This window comes from Lactuca sativa, chromosome 4 (genome assembly GCF_002870075.4).
Source record: "Lactuca sativa cultivar Salinas chromosome 4, Lsat_Salinas_v11, whole genome shotgun sequence".
In the NCBI taxonomy this organism is placed as follows: Eukaryota; Viridiplantae; Streptophyta; class Magnoliopsida; order Asterales; family Asteraceae; genus Lactuca; species Lactuca sativa.
The window spans coordinates 107,075,744-107,095,498 of NC_056626.2; the positions used below are offsets into that span (position 1 = coordinate 107,075,744).

The 19,755-nt window shown below is 31.5% G+C and overlaps 1 long non-coding RNA gene across 1 annotated transcript; it reads right to left on the minus strand.

Annotated features, from left to right (window-relative positions):
- Positions 1-9,602: 9,602 nt before the first annotated feature.
- On the minus strand, positions 9,603-11,010 carry LOC111886268 (uncharacterized). Its single transcript, XR_006190595.2, has 2 exons — positions 10,120-11,010; positions 9,603-9,826 (listed from the first exon to the last, which is right to left on the minus strand). It is a non-coding gene; the product is annotated as an uncharacterized LOC111886268 (long non-coding RNA).
- Between the last annotated feature and the right edge of the window lie 8,745 nt (positions 11,011-19,755).

Sequence of the window (19,755 nt, forward strand, 5' to 3'; positions counted from 1 at the left end):
CTTTGAGCCATAAAGTTCGGTCAATAACCATTCATAAAGTTTCTTGTGGCTTTGCGTTTTACGATTGAGAGCTCGAGACAGGAGGGTTTCTAATTAGGCTAACTGGAGTGAGAGGACTAACCCACGCGTCTTGTTGATGTGTCTACCCTAACGACATGTGAACACCGCACCTAAGTGCGGTGGTTTGGGTGTGACATGGGTGCAAGGACGGACGAAGACGACGAATAAGAAAGCAGCAATAGCAACGGTCACATATTTCATCCTTTTTTTCCCTTTTCCTTTGTATCCATCGAAGTAAAAAAAAATTGGTAATGGTAATGACCCGTTTTTCAGAAAACGGGTGAAAAAAAAAACCAAGAAATAATCTGGTGGAAAAAGGACGATTCATATTTGTTTTAATTGGAATTACAAATTTGTTTTATATGAGAACCAAAAAAGGTTAAGAACTCTTAGAACCACTTTAATTTTTTTTCCTTAATGACATTTTGAACAAATCAAATATTAGTATTATACTAAGCAAAATTTTTCATTCACTAGTTTACAACTAGTTGTCATTTTCCGTCAGACCGACGCTGGATCATTGTCGGACAACCACCGGACCGTCGCCGAAGGAACACAAAATCCAGTGGCATTTTTCTGGTCATATTCACATCTTAATAGAAAAAATATTGTAGCTCTCATTTCTTTAATAATACTTTTTTAAACATATTATTTTATTTTTGCAGTCAAATATAAAATTTAAAAAAAAAAAAGAATTATACATCGACAAATTCAATTTTCTCTCTTTTAAATTGTGGATTTCTTTAAAAAGGGTATGTTTATAAGAGATATTCATAGTTTATCTATCATATTCACAGTTTAATAAACATAATGATTCACTAATATACAATTTAACATTTTCATGCATATATTCATTCATATTTTAACACAAAGTTTATATAAAATACATGACTTGTTACATTTCAGTCTTAGTTTAATACATAGAATTAGATTAGAGCCCGCGTTAAACGCGGGAAACACATAAAAAACATATAATCGTTTACAAATATTTCATAATGATTATAAAATATATATATATATGGTTATTGGTATTATTGAATTGTGTAGAAAATACATTGAAAACGATAAATATCTATAATCATTGAAGGACCTCTTTGTAGACAACATTTTATGTTTTATTAGTTGAACGACTTTCCTCGTCTCATATAGTTATAATATTGTTATATAATTATGAGCATTTTAATTAGACGTTCCTTCCATAATAAGGTTACCTAATTTAAACATATATTGACAACCAATATACCGTTTTTTCTACTGCATTAAATATTAACAACTATTTCATTTATTCAAATAAAGTTATATAATATAATTTATAGAATGTTAAATGTTATATGGATTTAATTTTAGTATATCATTAATGAAGATTCTTTTCTAAATCATGATTGGTTTATTTTAAATTGATTATCAATATAAGTGCTACTTTTATGTTTGTTCTTATTTATTTGGTGTTTGCAAGAACTTTGCATTAGTTTTGGCGCAACTTTGAATAATTTTAGTATATCATCAATGTAATTTGGTATATCTTTCAATTATATGAAATATCAAATAATGACATTTCATTACTATTTTGATGACTTAGTTTATATATTGTATTTTTACTAATCTTAACGGTCTTATTTTTTCTAATAACCGTAACGCTTTTACTAATTGTATTTTTTACAAATCTCCTAATATCTTATAATTTTTATCTTACTTTATAATTTTTCATAACTATGTTATTTTCAAGATTGACTGCCTTAATGGTTTTTTTTTTTTCAGTATATTCAATTTTATATTTCATTGTACAACATCATCGATTTGTATGTATTATGAAATTTCACTTTAAAAATGCTTAATGGTTACACCTTGATCTTAATTTTTTTAATAAACCCGTGTTATAATTATGGAATATATATCTCATTTTAATTAACAATTACTTCCTTTATTATATCAAATTCCTCATTAAACGAATATATTTTTGGAAAGTAATAATTATAATGGGGCAGCATTATTTAAGACGTAAATGCTTGATATACTTTTGGAGGAAAAAAAATCAGGATCATTAAAAAAATTTATATAAAGAAAATACAAATTGAAATTTGGTGAAATTATGGATGAAATTACTGGCGAAAATTATTTTGGAGGGAGTTGTATTTCGTAAGGTATAATAATATTATAAAATTCAAAATATGTATATTTGTTGTGTAAATTTATAAATTTTTTTGTTATTATATAAAGATAAAAAAGTAGGTTGATATGATATACAAAAACATAATAATTTCAATGATATTTTAAAGTCATGCCAAAATTAACTGGATTCTTATGACATAAAAACTAAAATAAAATCATAATCATCTGTAATATATAGGAACAAAAAAATAATTGAAAAAAATATAAAAAGCGAAAGAAGGTACTGACCTTCTAGTGCAGAATAGCGAATGTTTGAAGCACAGAATGATGATAAAAATTATAAGCAATAATAATGATGTTGTAGGAAAATGTTTGAATAAAAGAAACGATTGAAAATAAGTGTGAGCCGCGGATTCAAGGATGAATCGTATATGTATGTGATAAGTTGAATATGATTTTTCGGTATTAATGATTTCCTAATAAAAATAGATTTTATATGAATGGTTTACTAATATAAACGGATTTATACTAATGGTTGATATTAATGTATTGATTGAAATGGTTTGTTAGTGATATGCTTTTAAAATTAACCATATTAAAATCTTCATAACCGGAAATTCAATATTTAAAATATGGAAAGCTTTTATTGAATTAAATACATTCCATTTCAACGAATGTAAGTTATTGTTTAACAATTGGAAAACATTTATTGCAATTATATACATTCCATATGAGGAAGATGATGTCAGCAATTTGATCTAATGATGGAAAAAATAAGATTGAAATACAATCAAAGGTCCAGATTATTTAAGATGATGTCATAAGGTTTCTCTTTTAATAATATTTAGAGATTCACTACTTAATACAGTCTGTTATATACTAGTTTATATATTCACAAAAATAAAACTCAAACTCTACCACCACCAACTACCACACACCACCATCAATTACATGTGTCACTATCACAACGATCACTCCTTCCAAATCAGATCTGCACACAAAATCATAAATTCAAAACTTAAGTATTATATTCATAGTTTAATAAACCAGTCAATTCACTAATTCAATGTTGATGTAAATTAATTATAAAAACTAATATATTCTTACATATTTATACAACACAAAAAATAAATATATTCACAGCAAATTAATACAAACATTCTTACATAAATTATTCATATTTTAACACAAAACTCATAGCTTAATATAATCAATTCACAGTTTAATACAGTTAATCCACATCATAATACAATTAATTCACAGTTTACTACAATAAATTCATAGTTTAATACAGTCAATTCACAACTTAATACAATCAATTTACATTTTAATACACAAAATTCTCATCTTAATATAATAAGTTCATTGTTTAATACATAAAAATTATACATTCACATCCATGTTCTCAACTTAAAACTTACATTTACACATTTGAATATGGAGGCTAGTGCTTCTTTTTAAGTTTATTTACACAATATTCACAATTTAAATTTTACATAATTTATTCAAAATTAGATATATATATATATATATATATATATATATATATATATATATATATAATGTTTCTTTCATCTCTTATTTCAGAAGCAAACGCAAAGCTCATAATTTTTTTTACAACTTAATACAATTAATTCACAACTTAATGTAATCATTTCACAGTTTAGTCGACAAAAATGCACAGCTTAATACAATAAATTCACAGTTTAATACTCAAAATTTTTTACGTTCATAACCATATCTCGACTTAAAACATAAATTTATACTTTAATATATGGAGGTTAGTGTTTCTTTCAAAGTTTATTTATACAATATTTATGGTTTAAATTTTACATGCTTTATTCAAAAATAAAGAAAATTATATATGTATATAATGCATTTTCAACTCATATTTCAGAAGCAAATACAAAATACATAAAAAAATTTACAAATTTATACAGTTTATTCACAACTTAATACAATCCATATACAGTTCCGATATATTAATCCAATAACTTTGATATATTAAAATTTTCTCATGGCTAATGATAATAATATTTATTTATACTCTCAATATTAGTTCTAATTACAATTTTCAAATAAATCACATCCTCAAGATAAATACATACAAAATAACGTGTATATATATAATTAATTAACAAAGTTACTTCATCCATATCATAATTATATATAATATAATTATAGTATACGAATATCCACTAAGTGTACTTAATGCGTCTACTTTATTATATACATATACACACGCCTAACATTTATTCCACCCACCCTAAATAATTAAAGTATGTATACTTTAAGTGTACTTAATGCGTCTATTTTATTTATTTTATTTATTTATTTATTTGAAACGACAAATCTAACATACTCCAAAACTACTCCTTAAATTTACCTATGTCCACAACATGACTTGAACCCTCAACCTCAAATAAGGAGGGTAACACCGGATACCATTGGGCTACAAGCCCTTTGGTGTTTACTTTATTATATACATATACACACGCCTAACATTTATTCCACCTACCCTAAATAATTAAAGTAGGTATACCTACGGTAGCAATTAAAGTGTGAATTTAAGAAAATAACGTGTGAATTTAAGAAGGTACCCGGGTAAATCATTACCATTTAATCTTCTTCCTCATGCGACTAGCCATTCACCAGAGTTCATATATGAACGTTACACACACCCTCGGATAGCCTTTTGAGTTGTTATCACCGACTTTCACCATCAACATATACATCCGCCGAATTTGAAACTAAAACAAACGAATATTGTCGATCTCGCAAAGAAACACTGAAGATGGCTCAAACCGAAGGCAAGAGATTTCAATTATCAAAACTCGTATTCAATAGATCTAACAGGATCTAGACTATATACATTGTCGGAGATAAGAAAAAACAACAATAAATCACTCAATCTAATCACATCTGAGCAAAACCAGAAGGAAAATCACCGGAATCATGGATCTGCCAACCGACCACTACAGACGGCACGCGGAGGTGACCAGGAAGACCATTTTTTGTCCGATTTGCGCAAATAGTTTACTACATCTAAACAATTATAAAAAAAAGTCGTGTTTGGAGAAACCAAACCAATAAAATAAAAAATAAAAATTGGAATTATTTACAAATATACATTAATACATAATTAATTACTTGTGCATTATTAATCATGAACACTTTTTATACACCACATTTGATGTATATAATCAATTGTTATTGAATTATTCGTTATGTTTCACTAATAGTTTTGTATTAATACATGAAATTAAGTAAACTAACCATTATAAATGAGTTTTTTTTTTTAAAGAAATCAGTTTTTAAAAATGGCCACTTACTTCCAAATGTCTCATCCCAGATTTAGTCATCAAATTTCGGAGGTTTTTTTTCCAAAGCAATAGCTCTCCTTATGTCTTAAATGTCATTTTTAAAGTGGTTAATGGCACCACTTTTCCATCAAATGTTTGATTCCATGCCCTAAGATCATATATTGTTCAGAATTATTAGGGAAATCCCCGGAAAAGTCTCAATATTTTACCATAATTTACGAAAAACTCTCAAACTAAAATTTGTTTACGAAAAAGTCTCAATTACCGGTAAAAATGACGATTTGGCCCTATTTTCCCGGTTTATCGGTTTCATTACTTACTCGGTTTTAATAAAGTCCCATTATTTTAGCATAATTTAGGGGTGTTCGTTTGGATGGATCGGTTTGATCCGATCCAATCAAGTGAATCCAAATTGATTTCAGTTTTCAAAACATGGATTCGAATACTCCAAACTAAATTTAAATCCAATCCGATCCGATCCAATTACAATTCGGTTGGATCGGTTTTTATTATTCGGTTTTTAAAAACCGAAACATTTTAAAACGACAAATAATTATAATATTACTAAACTTTACACAATAAGCAAAAACAAATTACTTAATTGTGATTTGAAATTTATAAACAACTAATAAGAAGATATATTATAGTTAAATATTTTATAGATAGAAAACTTTTAAGTGAAAATGCATATTAATGTTTTTTTATCGGGTGAAACGTTCCTATTTGAAAAAAAATTTACAAAATTAATAAATAACTATAGATATATATTATAAATAGATAAAAAAATGTTTATTCAGTTTTTTGGACTATTCGGTTCTTATTTTATAAACCAAAACCAATCCGAAATCCAAAATAATAATTCGGTTTTGTTGAAAACCAGTCCAAAAATCTGAATATCCGAACCAAATTGTCCAATTGGATAATTCGGTTTTATCCGAATAGTGAACAGTCCTACCATAATTTATGAATAAGTCCCAAATTATGGTAAAATAATGGGACTTTAATGAAAATTGTCGTAAAATAACGAGACTTTAATGAAACCGAGTAAGTATTGAAACCAATAAACCGGAAAAAGGGTCAAATCGTCATTTTATCCGGTAATCGGGACTTTTTCATAAACCAATTTTACTTTGGGACTTTTTCGTAAATTAGGGTGAAATATTAGGACTTTTCCGAATATTTCCCTATTTATTATGCTTGTTTAGTTATTTGTTAGATTAAATAAAAAATGAATTTTTTTTCTTAAAATTGAAATTTGTTTAATAGAATGTCACTCATTCTTGAAATTCTCGAGGAGGGGGGGTTGTTAAAATTCGAAATTATAGCCTGAAATCTGGAATGTTAGTCCAGAATTTCGAAATGTCGATCAAAACTGTAATTTTTTTTCATAACTTTTTTTCTTAGTCCAGAGTGTTATTCTAAACTAAATGGTTATTTTTTTCAACAACAAATTTTGTCGGTGATTTTCTTCAATTAGGATAATGGCGTGACCTCTGGACTAAGGAACCTCAACCTCAAATAAGGAAGGCAACACTGGATACCGTTGGGTTACAAGCCCTTTGGTGTCTATTTTATTATATACATATACACACGCCTAACATTTATTCCACCTACCCTGAATAATTAAAGTATGTATACCTACGGTAGCAATTAAAGTGTGAATTTAAGAAAATAAAGTGTGAATTTAAGAATGTACCTGGGTAAATCATTACCATTTAATCTTCTTCCTCATGCGACTAGCCGTTCACGAGAGTTCATATATGAACGTTACACACATCCTCAGATAGCCTTTTGAGTTGTTATCACTGACTTTCACCATCAACATATACATTCGCCGAATTTGGAACTAAAACAAACGAATATTGTCGATCTCGCAAAGAAGCACTGAAGACGGCTCAAACCGAAGGCAAGAGATTTCAATTATCAAAACTCGTATTCAATAGATCTAACCGGATCTACACTATATACATTGTCGGAGATAAGAAAAAACAACAATAAATCACTCAATCTAATCACATCTGAGCAAAACCAAAAGGAAAATCACCGAAATCATGGATCTGCCAAACGACCACTACAGACGGCACGCGGAGGTGGTGCTTTGTCGGATATCGCATATATGGAGTGCTTACTGGTTTGCTGGAGGTGATGGGTTCGTCGCCAGACAAGGTGACAACGGTGGTCGATCGCGATGGCGGTGACCAGGAAGACCACTTTTTGTCTGATTTGTTCACCAAAAAGTGGTATTTTGCGTCGTCAAAGGTTACGACAGATGAAGAGAGGTGACGGTGGTTGGGCTACCGTCATCGGTGGTGGTGGTGTGGCCTCCGTCGGCGGCGGCTTTGGTGGTGTTCATCATTGGTACACAAAGATAAGTGTAATAGATGAGTTTAGGGATTTGTTGTTAGAAATAATTATAATCACGTCTAAAACAAAAATCTGACAGATAAAATATAAAATATAAAAGTGGGTTTAAGTTTTATAGTAACTACAAATATGCCATTTGTGTTTTACTTTTTTTAATTTGTAAATATTTATTTGAAAAATGTCAGATATAACATAATAAATAAAGAAAAAAATATTGATTTTTAGAGTTCTTAACATTTATTTGGTTCTTATTTGAACTTATACTAGCCGTTTACCCGCGCCAAGCGACGGGTGCGAATAGTTTTTTCAAAAATTATTTTCTAGATGTAATAGGTTTTTTTGCGCAAGTAGTTTACTACATCTAAACAATTATAAAAAAAAGTCGTGTCTGGAGAAACCAAACCAATAAAATAAAAAATAAAAAATTGGAATCATTTATACATTAATACATAATTAATTAATTGTGCATTATTAATCATACAAAACTTTTTATACACCACATTTGATGTATATAATAAATTGTTATTGAATTATTCGTTATGTTTCACTAATAGTTTTGTATTAATACATGAAATTAAGTAAACTAACCATTATAAATGAGTTTTTTTTAAAGAAATAATCATCTGTTCAGTTTTTAAAAATGGCCACTTACTTCCAAATGTCTCATCCCAGATTTAGTCATCAAATTTCGGATTTTTTTTTTCCAAAGCAATATCTCTTCTTATGTCTTAAATGTCATTTTTAAAGTGGTTAATGGCATCACTTTTCCATCAAATGTGTGATTCCATGCCCTAAGATCATATATTGTTCATAATTATTAAGGAAATCTCCGGAAAAGTCTCAATATTTTACCCTAATTTACGAAAAACTCTCAAACTAAAATTTGTTTACGAAAAAATCTCAATTACCGGTAAAAATGACGATTTGGCCCTATTTTCCCGGTTTACCGGTTTCATTACTTACTCGGTTTTAATAAAGTCCCATTATTTTAGCATAATGAAATAATTTATGAATAAGTCCCAAATTATGGTAATATAATGGGACTTTAATGAAAATTATCGTAAAATAATGAGACTTTAATGAAACCAAGTAAGTATTGAAACCAATAAACCGGAAAAAAAGGGTCAAATCGTCATTTTATCCGGTAATCGAGACTTTTTCATAAACCAATTTTACTTTGGGACTTTTTCGTAAATTAGGGTGAAATATTAGGACTTTTTGCGAATATTTCCTTATTTATTATGCTTGTTTAGTTATTTGTTAGATTAAATAAAAAATGAATTTTTTTTCTTAAAATTGAAATTTGTTTAATAGAATGTCACTCATTCTTGAAATTCTCGAGGAGGGGGGGGGGGGGGGGGTTGTTAAATTTCGAAATTATAGCCTGAAATCCGGAATGTCAGTCCAGATTTTCGGAATGTCGATCCAAACTGCAATTTTTTTTTCATAACTTTTTTTCTTAGTCCAGAGTGTCATTCCAAACTAAATGGTTATTTTTTTCAAAAACAAATTTTGTTGGTGATTTTCTTCAATTGGTGATTTTTTTCAACAACAAATTTTGTTGGTGATTTTCTTAGTCCAGAGGTCACTCCACTGTCATTAAAGATTATGCAAGCACATCAAAACCCCATTAAATAATCAAATTAAATAAGCATTTTTATGAACTAATTTGGATACTAAAAAGCCAACCAGGTTAGTAACTTAATCATGCAAGATTAGATTAACTATATTTGTCCAATAAACTGATTTCGGCATAAAAAATTCATTATCTTGAATTACTTCATGCATTAAATCCCTGCCTCAAGAAAAGCATCCTTGTTAATATAAGAACTGGTTAAAATTTGAAGCTACATTCTTAATGAACATAACAATACAAATATAAAAAAATAGTATACATATCTTGATACTGATAGTTTTTTTGATGATAAAGTCACTTGTTCTTCCATAAACTTTTCATACACATATACTACCTACATATAGAGAGAAACTTCATCTTATTAGCATTTATAAAGGAAACAGGAAAACAAAAAGGAAAAATACAAATATGCTCTTCTTTCCCTCTTCTCCAAGATTGTACTAGGACCTTTCCTTTCCGACTTATGTGTGTGTTGAAGGCAATATTGAAGGCAGTTAACAATGAAAACTTAACATGAAAACTTAGAAGCGTTATAAACATCAAATTAGTCAACCTTAAAACTCACCATTGAAAAGGAAATAAGAATGTGTATCGATCCATGTGGGAAAGTGATAGAAAATGGATTACCTTAAGACTCTCATTATAGGTTTCCTAGCAACCACACCATTCCAGTGAACACAAACCACAATCAATAGATCTTGAACTCTTCCTGAGAGTTTAGTTCTAAATAATTTCATTTGTAAGGTATTTTTTTAAATATTTAAACCAAAGACCACAAAGTCAATAAGAAATCATGCATATGAACTATAAAGGTTGGATCTGACGTTAGATCTTCAAAGTCATACCAGATTCTGAATGAAAGCAAAGTAAAACGATGAGGTTTTTTTACCTTCTATGACCCATAACAATATAGGTGAAAAAATGATACATGAGGTTAGATATTCAAAGTCAAACCACATTATGAGTAAAATCAAGGTAAAAAGGTGAGGTTTCGACCAATTATACCCAAAACACCATAGAAATCATGGTCAAAAATGGTACCTGAGGTTAAAACTTCAAAAATAGAAATCAAGGTCAAATGATGAGAGAATAGAATAGTAGCATATGCTAGATGTTGTTAGCTATTCGAGAGAGATGGCGGTGGTGAACGGTGGTAAGATGAAGTGTGACGGTGATGAAGGTGGCTTGTTTGATGGTAGTGAAGGTTATGTGACAATAAAGTTCACTGTTGGTGGGTTGTGATGTTTGATATTTAGGATTTTGGGTTTCTAAAGGAGAGATGCGAGAGAAGAGAAAGGCGGAGGCGTTTAGCAGCGACTGTGATTGTTTTCTCAATGGTGAATATGTGATGGGTAACTGCGTTGGATATGGGACTATGGGATGAATTTTAGAGTATTTTATAGAGAGGGACACTATTTAAGGAAGGAAGAGATGACGACTCATGTAGGGTTATTCTACAAGGAATGGGTTATGGAGACCGAGATAATAGATGATATATAAATTTTATCTATAGACCGATTCCCACTTGACCGATTCAATTGGCAAAACCTAAGGAAGAACTCGTTCTTCTTTGACCACCTTAGTTTAATTTGAAGATGAGAGCAAAGACCAATTCAAAATGTACGTAATTCAATAGGATAAGATTTGGTATTTTTGTATGCATAAACTGATTGTAAATAGTGCAATAAGCCCTATACCTTTTAAAATTCAGCAAAATCTTGTAAATGCTTTTTAAGGTATAAAGATATATCTTAATTACCTTATAAAGCATTTTTGGTCAAATGCTGAATTTTAAGTCGTACAAACATACAATGTATTTGTACAATCAATTTATGCATTACAAAAAAAGTAGAATACATATGGTTAACATTTGAAAATGTCAAATCTCTTATCCCCTATAAATAAGTTGTTTTTTAAACTTATTTAATTTAATCGGAAAATTTACAAAAAGATCCTTATACTTTGCCTTCATTGACAAAAAAAAAATCATCCTTGATTTTTTTTTGTTAACCATTAAAACCGGTAAACACTTGCCAAATAACCATTGTTACCGGTTAGTATCGGTTTTAAGGGTTAAATTACAATTTAATCTTATTAATGAAAAAGTCTTTAATATGAGACTAAATTGCACAAATGGTCCCTGTGGTTTGCTCAAAATTGTCACTTTGGTCCAAAAAGGTTTGGACTAGCACCGATGGTCCAAAACGTTCATTTGTTGCGTTTTTTGTCCAATTTGTTCTGATTTTTTTTAAAATGACGAATTTGCCCCTATTAATATGATTTTCTCTTTTTTATTATTTGTTTATGTTTTTCAAATTAAAAAAACAAGAAAATAAAAATAAAAATAAATCTCTCTCTCTCTCTCTCGTTTTCTTCTTCTCCACTATTACTGCATCGCCGCCCACCTGACATTCTTGCCAGATAACACCGCCGACCACCATATCATTTTCACCGGAAACACCATCGGCCATTTCTCCGGCCATCAAACAGACGAGAAGACAAAGAAACAAACAGAGATGTCTTCATTTTAGGGTTTCAATCAAAATGGTCTTGATCGAATACATGGATTTTCTATGACTGATTTTGATTGAAGATAATTTTGAAGAATATGATCTAATTTTCGTTGAGAGAGAGAGAGAGAGAGAGAGAGATTTTCTTTTATTTTCTTTATATTTTTTTAGTTAGAAAATAATTTAATAACAAAAAGAAAAAGCAAAAAACAAATGGAAAAAGGTAAATTTGTCATTTTTATATTTTTTAAATTGTTTTGGACCAAAACCGCAGCAAAATGAAAACTTTTGGACTATTGATGCTAGTCCAAACCTGTTTGGCCTAAAGTAGCATTTTTAGACATACCATAGGGACCATTCTTGCAATTTTGTCTTTCTAAATTGAATGAATTTTTTGGGACGTTACAAATATGATATATGATGTTGACAATGTGTTTAATCATATTGAAAATCTATATACTAACACTTTAGTCACCAATAACTTGGATAACACACAAAGTCTTCCTTATCCATTTTGCTATTTGTTTTGTTCTCTTTCGAAAACATAAGCAAAACCACCTTAAGCTCTTTGCATAACAGAAGTAAATAGTCTTTAGTTGTGGTGCGCAAATTTGTTCACCTCGATTAGTTATCGTACAATGAAGATAACCATCTTTCCACTTATTTTTTTCATATATAAAACAAAATATTATTAGTAAAAAACAAATCATAACTTGGTTAAAAAGCTAAATAAAAAATAAATCAATGTTTTTGTTCGAAAATACAAATATGCATAATAGAAAGATTGACCTTGAAAAAACATATGTTTTTTTCACGTCAATGTTTTGAAAACAGGTTTTTTAGTTGAACAAATATGGTGACCGGTTCAACCAGTTCGATCGTCGGTTCAACCGGTTTCTATAATGTTCATAATTTTTTTTCTATTTTTCTACACATATAGACATTCACACGTTTAAACATTTAAAAGACATATAAATACAAGTTGTTGATCAATCCAAATACATTAAAAAATTCAAAACTATAAGTTATTAAGTTTTACATCAATCCACGTACATCAAAAAGAAATTAAAGTATAATACAGAAACAAAATATAGTTTTAAATGAATAAAAACGTATTAAAAAACTTTATAACATGTACCATATATTTTTATTCAAAGAAATCTAAATAGATTTGAAAAAAAACCATAGTTTCTTATGTAAAATGATCAATTTCCACAAGTTTTTATTTAATTAAACCGGTTTTAACTGAGTTTTTTTAAAACCAATTGGTTTATTCCGGTTCAAAAATAGACATAAAATTGATGCTAGTTGAACCGTTCCCTTTTCCAACTCCGGTCTAACCGGTTCGACCGGCCAGTTCAAACCGATTTTTAAAACATTGCTTCACATTAATCATTTTGTTTGAAGCTTCCAATCTACCATACAATCGTTCAAAATTCCTCAAATCCTATCAAAATAATCTCAACATGAACTATATATATTTCAAGATTAATAATTAGTGTCATAAATACCATTAAATGTAATAAGTTATATGACTTCTAAATAATAATTTAGAATAATTATTAAATATATATATATATATATATATATATATATATATATATATATATATATATATATATTAAAGGACTCAATCAGAATTCAGACATGAATGTGTGCTACTTCAATCATCTTAATATCATCTACTAATTTCTACCTCTGATTTCTTCTTTTACTCTTTCTGTCTTTCTTCTTCTTCTCTTTTGTGGTTGCCGATTTTGACTTTTGGGAGGAAAAACACTTTTCAATCTCGACCTACTCAATCAGGTAGTGAGACAGAAGGCACTTATATTAGTGAAAAACAAATCGTGATTGATGTTTAGGATGAGGTGCAAAAAAGCCAATCGACAAGAACAACAAGAGCCCTACCCACTCAAGAAAAATATACAAGCATGCCACTTCTTGAAGAAGTAACATTCATTCATTCATCAACATATGTGACATCCCCAATTTCACGGCCAAAAAAGACCGATTTGTTTATGCTTTGTTTTATAAAATCAGAGTAAATCCTTTTGATTAAAAGAGTTGCGGAATTTGTTCCCAAAACGAAATATGATAAAATTTATCAAAACGTTTCTCAAAGAGAATGTATTTTCATTAAATAATAAAACCTTGGGATGTCATGTTCCGATACAAACCAAAAGCATAAACAATATAAAATAGACCTTACAACAGTTATTTGTAACTACTGATCTATAATCCAAAATCTCTCGTCAAGTCCACCAATTTATATTCTTGTGCCATTACCTATAATGCAAAGAAAACTGAGTGGGTCAGGCTTGGGAGCCTGGTAAGCATATAGGGTTTTCATCCCACAATAATACATTTATTATATTCAATTATCAAACAATCAACCCAAATACCCATTCCCATTATCTCCTTTATTTCTTAAGGATTTACCCTAAGAATCAACTATCCTTTATCCATTTATTCCTAAGGATTGACCTAAGGAATTGACACAAAGTCCACCACTGCCAAGGTCCACAAATTACGACTGGTAAACACTTAGTTCAACATACTTAACAAACACCTAGTTCTAACGCTCCTAGTGAACAATTTATTCAAAACATCTGGTGAATACTTAGTTCTAAAACACTTAGTGAACACACTCAGTTCAACAACACCAAGTGAACACATCTAGGTCAAAAATACTTAATGAACACATTGAGTCCAAAAATACCAAGTGAACACATAGAGTTAGGAAATACCTAATGAACACATTGAGTTCAAACACCAAGTGAACACATAGAGTTCAAAAATACCTAATGAACACACTGAGTTCTAAAATACTTGATGAACACAATTAGTTCAAAATACCTAATGAACACATTGAATTCAAGGACACCAGGTGAACACATATAGTTCAAAATACCTAATGAACACATTGAGTTCAAAACACCTAGTGAACACATAGAGTTCAAAAATACCTAATGAACACATTGAGTTCAAACACCAAGTGAACACATAGAGTTCAAAAATACCTATTATTTCGTCTCACATCAACTATTTCATCTACCCATGTTCTACCCAACATATTTGTAGATGCAAACACATATAAAGTTTAAATCTTTTAAAACATGTATAAAACATTATTTCAACATCTATCTCAAGTAAACAAACAATGTATAAACACCTAGCACATACGTCATAGCAAATACTTCATATCTATGCGGTAGAAGAAAATGAATATACATTCACACATATAACAACAAAATATACACATAACACGTATTTCGTATAAAATACTTTGTATTTATGCGTTAGAAGAAAGTAACCACACACTCACACATATAAACAACAATATATATATATATATATATATATATATATATATATATATATATATACACATAGCACGTATTTTATAATATACTTCATATCTATGTGTAAGATGAAAGCGACTATACACTCACTTGATCAGAAGATGATCGGACAACACTACGACCCTAAGAGTAGATATACTTCGGTGAAACCGGGATCACTTCACACACCAGGTTTCTCGTGGGCAGAGCTTCGGCTCGAAAACTCTTTTCTTCTCGGGATCTTCGGGTTTCAGAACTTGCTTCGGGTTTTGGGGTTGATATCGGGGCTTCGGGGGATTAAAATAGGGCTTAGAGGGTGTATCGGGAGTGGGAGAGAAGGGATGGAGCAACCATAGTCGGCTGGCCCTTTAAATCTATTTATAGGGCAAATTTGGCCCTTGCCACGTCGTGGCACCCTTTTTCCACGTCGTGGGCTTGGTCGTCACTGCATACGTTATTGCAAGTTGCATCTGGGGGACTCCCAGAGGTGTCAGGAGACTTGCCACGTCGTGGTCTCTAACACAGCTTTGGGGTTCGCGCCCCGAACTTCAAAAATTCATAACTTTCGCATACGAACTCTGTTTTCGACGTTCTTTATATCGATACGAAGGTGAGATTATGATCTACAACTCTCGTTTAGACTCCATTGGCTAATTTTGACTTTATTTTTAATATATTATAATTATATTACTTATATATTATTTATAGTAGGCCGGGACAGGAAAACTCTGTTCGAAATTCATAACTCCTTCATCTGAACTCCGTTTTCGTCCGTCTTTCCGTCGTTGCACTACTATCGATGAGATATTCAATTCTCATTTAGATTGTTTTGGATAAATATCTCTCTAATGTAAATTCACTATTTACGTCGCGCTGTGTCGTGTCGGTTCTGTCGCGAAACTTCGACAGGTCATAACTTCTTCGTTATAACTCGGATTTCGGCGTTCTTTATATTTTCGGAAACCTTGAGACATATACTACAATTTGGTTAAGATTAATCCTTCTAAATAATCTTCCATCAAAAAGTCATTTTTGATGCTTATTGTCTCTAAATTGACTAGCCCTAATCTATGGGCGTTACAACATAAAAAAAATGGAGGCACTAAGAATGGGTCTCTAACCAATGTAAAGGGGAATTTACCAACTCATATACTCGAATCCATGTGCATTTTTTCGGGGCTATAGTGGGGAAAAATCCAGAGATTAGACGGTACCAGTTATTTCTAGAGATACTCTGAAGTACACTGCTCTTGTTAATAAGGTTAAAGAAGCTGAAAACAGTGATGATGTTGCCAAATTCATTGAAGAATTCGGTCCTCTCAAAAACTGCATCTTAAAAAAGAAGGATTGAAGAATCATTTGGGATACTTGAGAGGAATGTTGTTGACCTGAAGATAATTCAAGTCTTGTATGCTAATGACATTCCATTTAATGTGTTACGGAACCCACAAAAACATGCATTAATACAAGACCGGACACAAACTTACTAAAACTGGTTTTCATAAATTATAGGATTTTCTGGTGATTACAAAGTTATACAAACCATTTTCACAAACATGCTTATGAACTCACCAACATTTTTATGTTGACCTTTTCAAATTAACTTGTATTCTTAGGAAACCGTTGAAGCAGGTTGAGCAGAACAAACTAATGGATATTTTGTTTCATCATACTTTGACTATTTTGGCATGTAATATTCAAATATAATACTCGATGTAAACAATGAATGTTGTTATATTACATGTGTGATGATGATGATGTTATGTTTCAATTATATACTATGTGATGATACTACAACAATGAAGTCACGTTCAATCACCCGGACGTTTCCCCCGTCTGGTTCGGGGGTGTGACAGGTTGGTATCAGAGCATTGTTTATAGTGAATTAGCATATCTAATCATACAAGATATGCAACTATAAATACAATGGGACTAAACTACTCTGAACATGATAATTAAAATACATACCTATGTGTGCATTTTAGAGTAATAACACAACAAGAATAGTAAAAGTCTTTGGAGGATTTGAACATCGCTATTAAACCCGGTCAGTTATGTAGTCGTGTTGGGGGTGAATGTAGCTTGATCAACTACATTCATTCAAAATACGATCAACATGTGATCGGGAGTAATCGTGATGGACAATGAATCAAAAAAAAACTTACCATCTAATTGTTCAAAGAGCTTATAGAACCAAACCCAATCAAAAATTAAAATACTATAAGAGTATTTGGTGTGTTGTTTGTTTCTAGTATTTATACAACTTTGTACAAACACTATGGTCGGGTATCATTAGCCAGGAGACCCCTACCTCTTTAGTCGGGGGAATGCAGGGTGGCTTGACCCAGAGAAAGAACCAGTGGAGGAACAAGAAGTAGAACTTACATATGGACCCGCCAAGCCAGTAGTGAACCTCGAAGAGGAAGAGCCCAAGGGCAATGACAATGATGAATCGGATGCAGAGTTTGAGGTCATCAATCCTTCGTACATGGCCAGAGTATCGACTTATCGTATGGGCCCCGAGGGCCCCACCCCCCATGAGCACATGATATTTGGAGATGGAGTCGCCAGCCGGGGATACGACCACCCTACGGTATGAACCAAGGTTTCTTCGATCTTAGTCAGAGAGGACCAGCTGACTGGGCCCTCCCAGTCATGGTCCGGCGCACCCGAGACATTGGCAACCAAGCTCAGGACAACCCAAATCAAACGGGCCAAATACGGTTGCTATTGAGAGATGAGAGAAAAACACAGGAAGTGATCAGTGACTCCCAAGCGAGACAGTTAGTTTGGGTGGCACGACTACGAGACACCGAGCGACGAGTAGCTCATCTTCAAGGCGCATCCACTTCATCAGAACCACCACCAGACACTTTCCGCCATGATTAGGATCGGCTTCCCCCCCCCACTAGTATTTTTTATGATTCTCTTTCGCATGCTAAGATGGTATTTACTAATAAAGCAATTATGTGTTTTCCTTATTTCATGTTATTGATCGAATTCACTTATATGCACAACCGAACCCCTGAAACCGCTAGATACTCAAGGATCTCGAAACCAAAATAATCCATGTACTCTAGGGATGGACTTAATATTCGTGCAGAATCTACTATGACTCACCACCATATATATATATACATCATAGGGATGTAGGTTAGAATATTTAGAATCATACGACAACATGCGGAATTTATAGAGTACAACTAGAAATGAACACCACTACTGACGATCTTGCTCATCATCATGCAGCAGAAAATGGCACCCCGCAGAAATAACAAGCGCACCCATGAGACACCAATCCTGCTGATGGACTCTACTACATTCCAAGCTGCTGTAACAGCTGTCGTAACCGCTGCTATGGCACAACTCAACGCAAACAACACCAACAGAGGTGGAAATTGTTGGATTAGTGTCTAAGTCCATAACTATTTTGGTATGTACTTGACCCAATTATGAGCATGGTCCTTTTGGGTTGCCTTCACCATAGCAATATGTAGGATGAATTAAGGAGAGAAAGGTTGATTATGATTTATTAATATATTATGAGAATAATATATTAAAGGAGAAATCTTATTGTTCAATTAATATTAGTCAAGAATTAATTAAGAATTAATTTTGTGGCTAAAAGAGATTAATTAAACTTAAGGGACTGGAATTGTAATTATAAGATAATTGCAAGAGTGGGCTAATGGACTCCATAGAGTGGAGTGGACGAAATTTATGGGGAAGCCCATAAGATTTCGTCCATGACTCTAAAGAAAGGGATCCATGGGCTGCTTAGGGCCTAAGCAGTCAAATTAGGGTTCCCTAGTTGAAAACCCTAATAGCCTACATGTATATAAAGGACCCTTAAGCCCCAAAAACGTGGACAAGTCTTCCTCTAGGGTTTCTAGACGTTTTGGACACCCTCCTCTCTTATCCTCTTCATCCAAGTTGCTTAGTGGTGTTTGTGACTCCATTAGAGGTGCAACACTTGAGGCACTAAGCTTTCTGAAGCCAATCAAAGCAAGGAATTGATTTTTATTACAATATAACAATCAAAGGTAATTACTAAACCCTTATTTCAGTTCTTATATGATAGATCTAGGGTTTATAGCTTTGGATATTCAATTGCATGTTCATTAGACAAACTAGATCCAAAAGCTATTAGGGTTTGCATGTACACCATAGGATTGATGTTTTGCTTAAAACCCATCAGTGGTATCAGAGCCTAGGGCTGTTTGTTTGATGTATTTGATGCAATTATGGTTTATTCTTGCTTTAAAATCGAAATTTAGGGTTTCTGGGGGCTGGACTCGCCGAGTCCATGGCTGAACTCGCCGAGTCCATGCCTGACTCGACGAGTCAGCTGGTCAAAAAGAGCTAATTTCGGGATTTTGTGCTTCTTTGGCTATGGGATAGTTACCAAAACG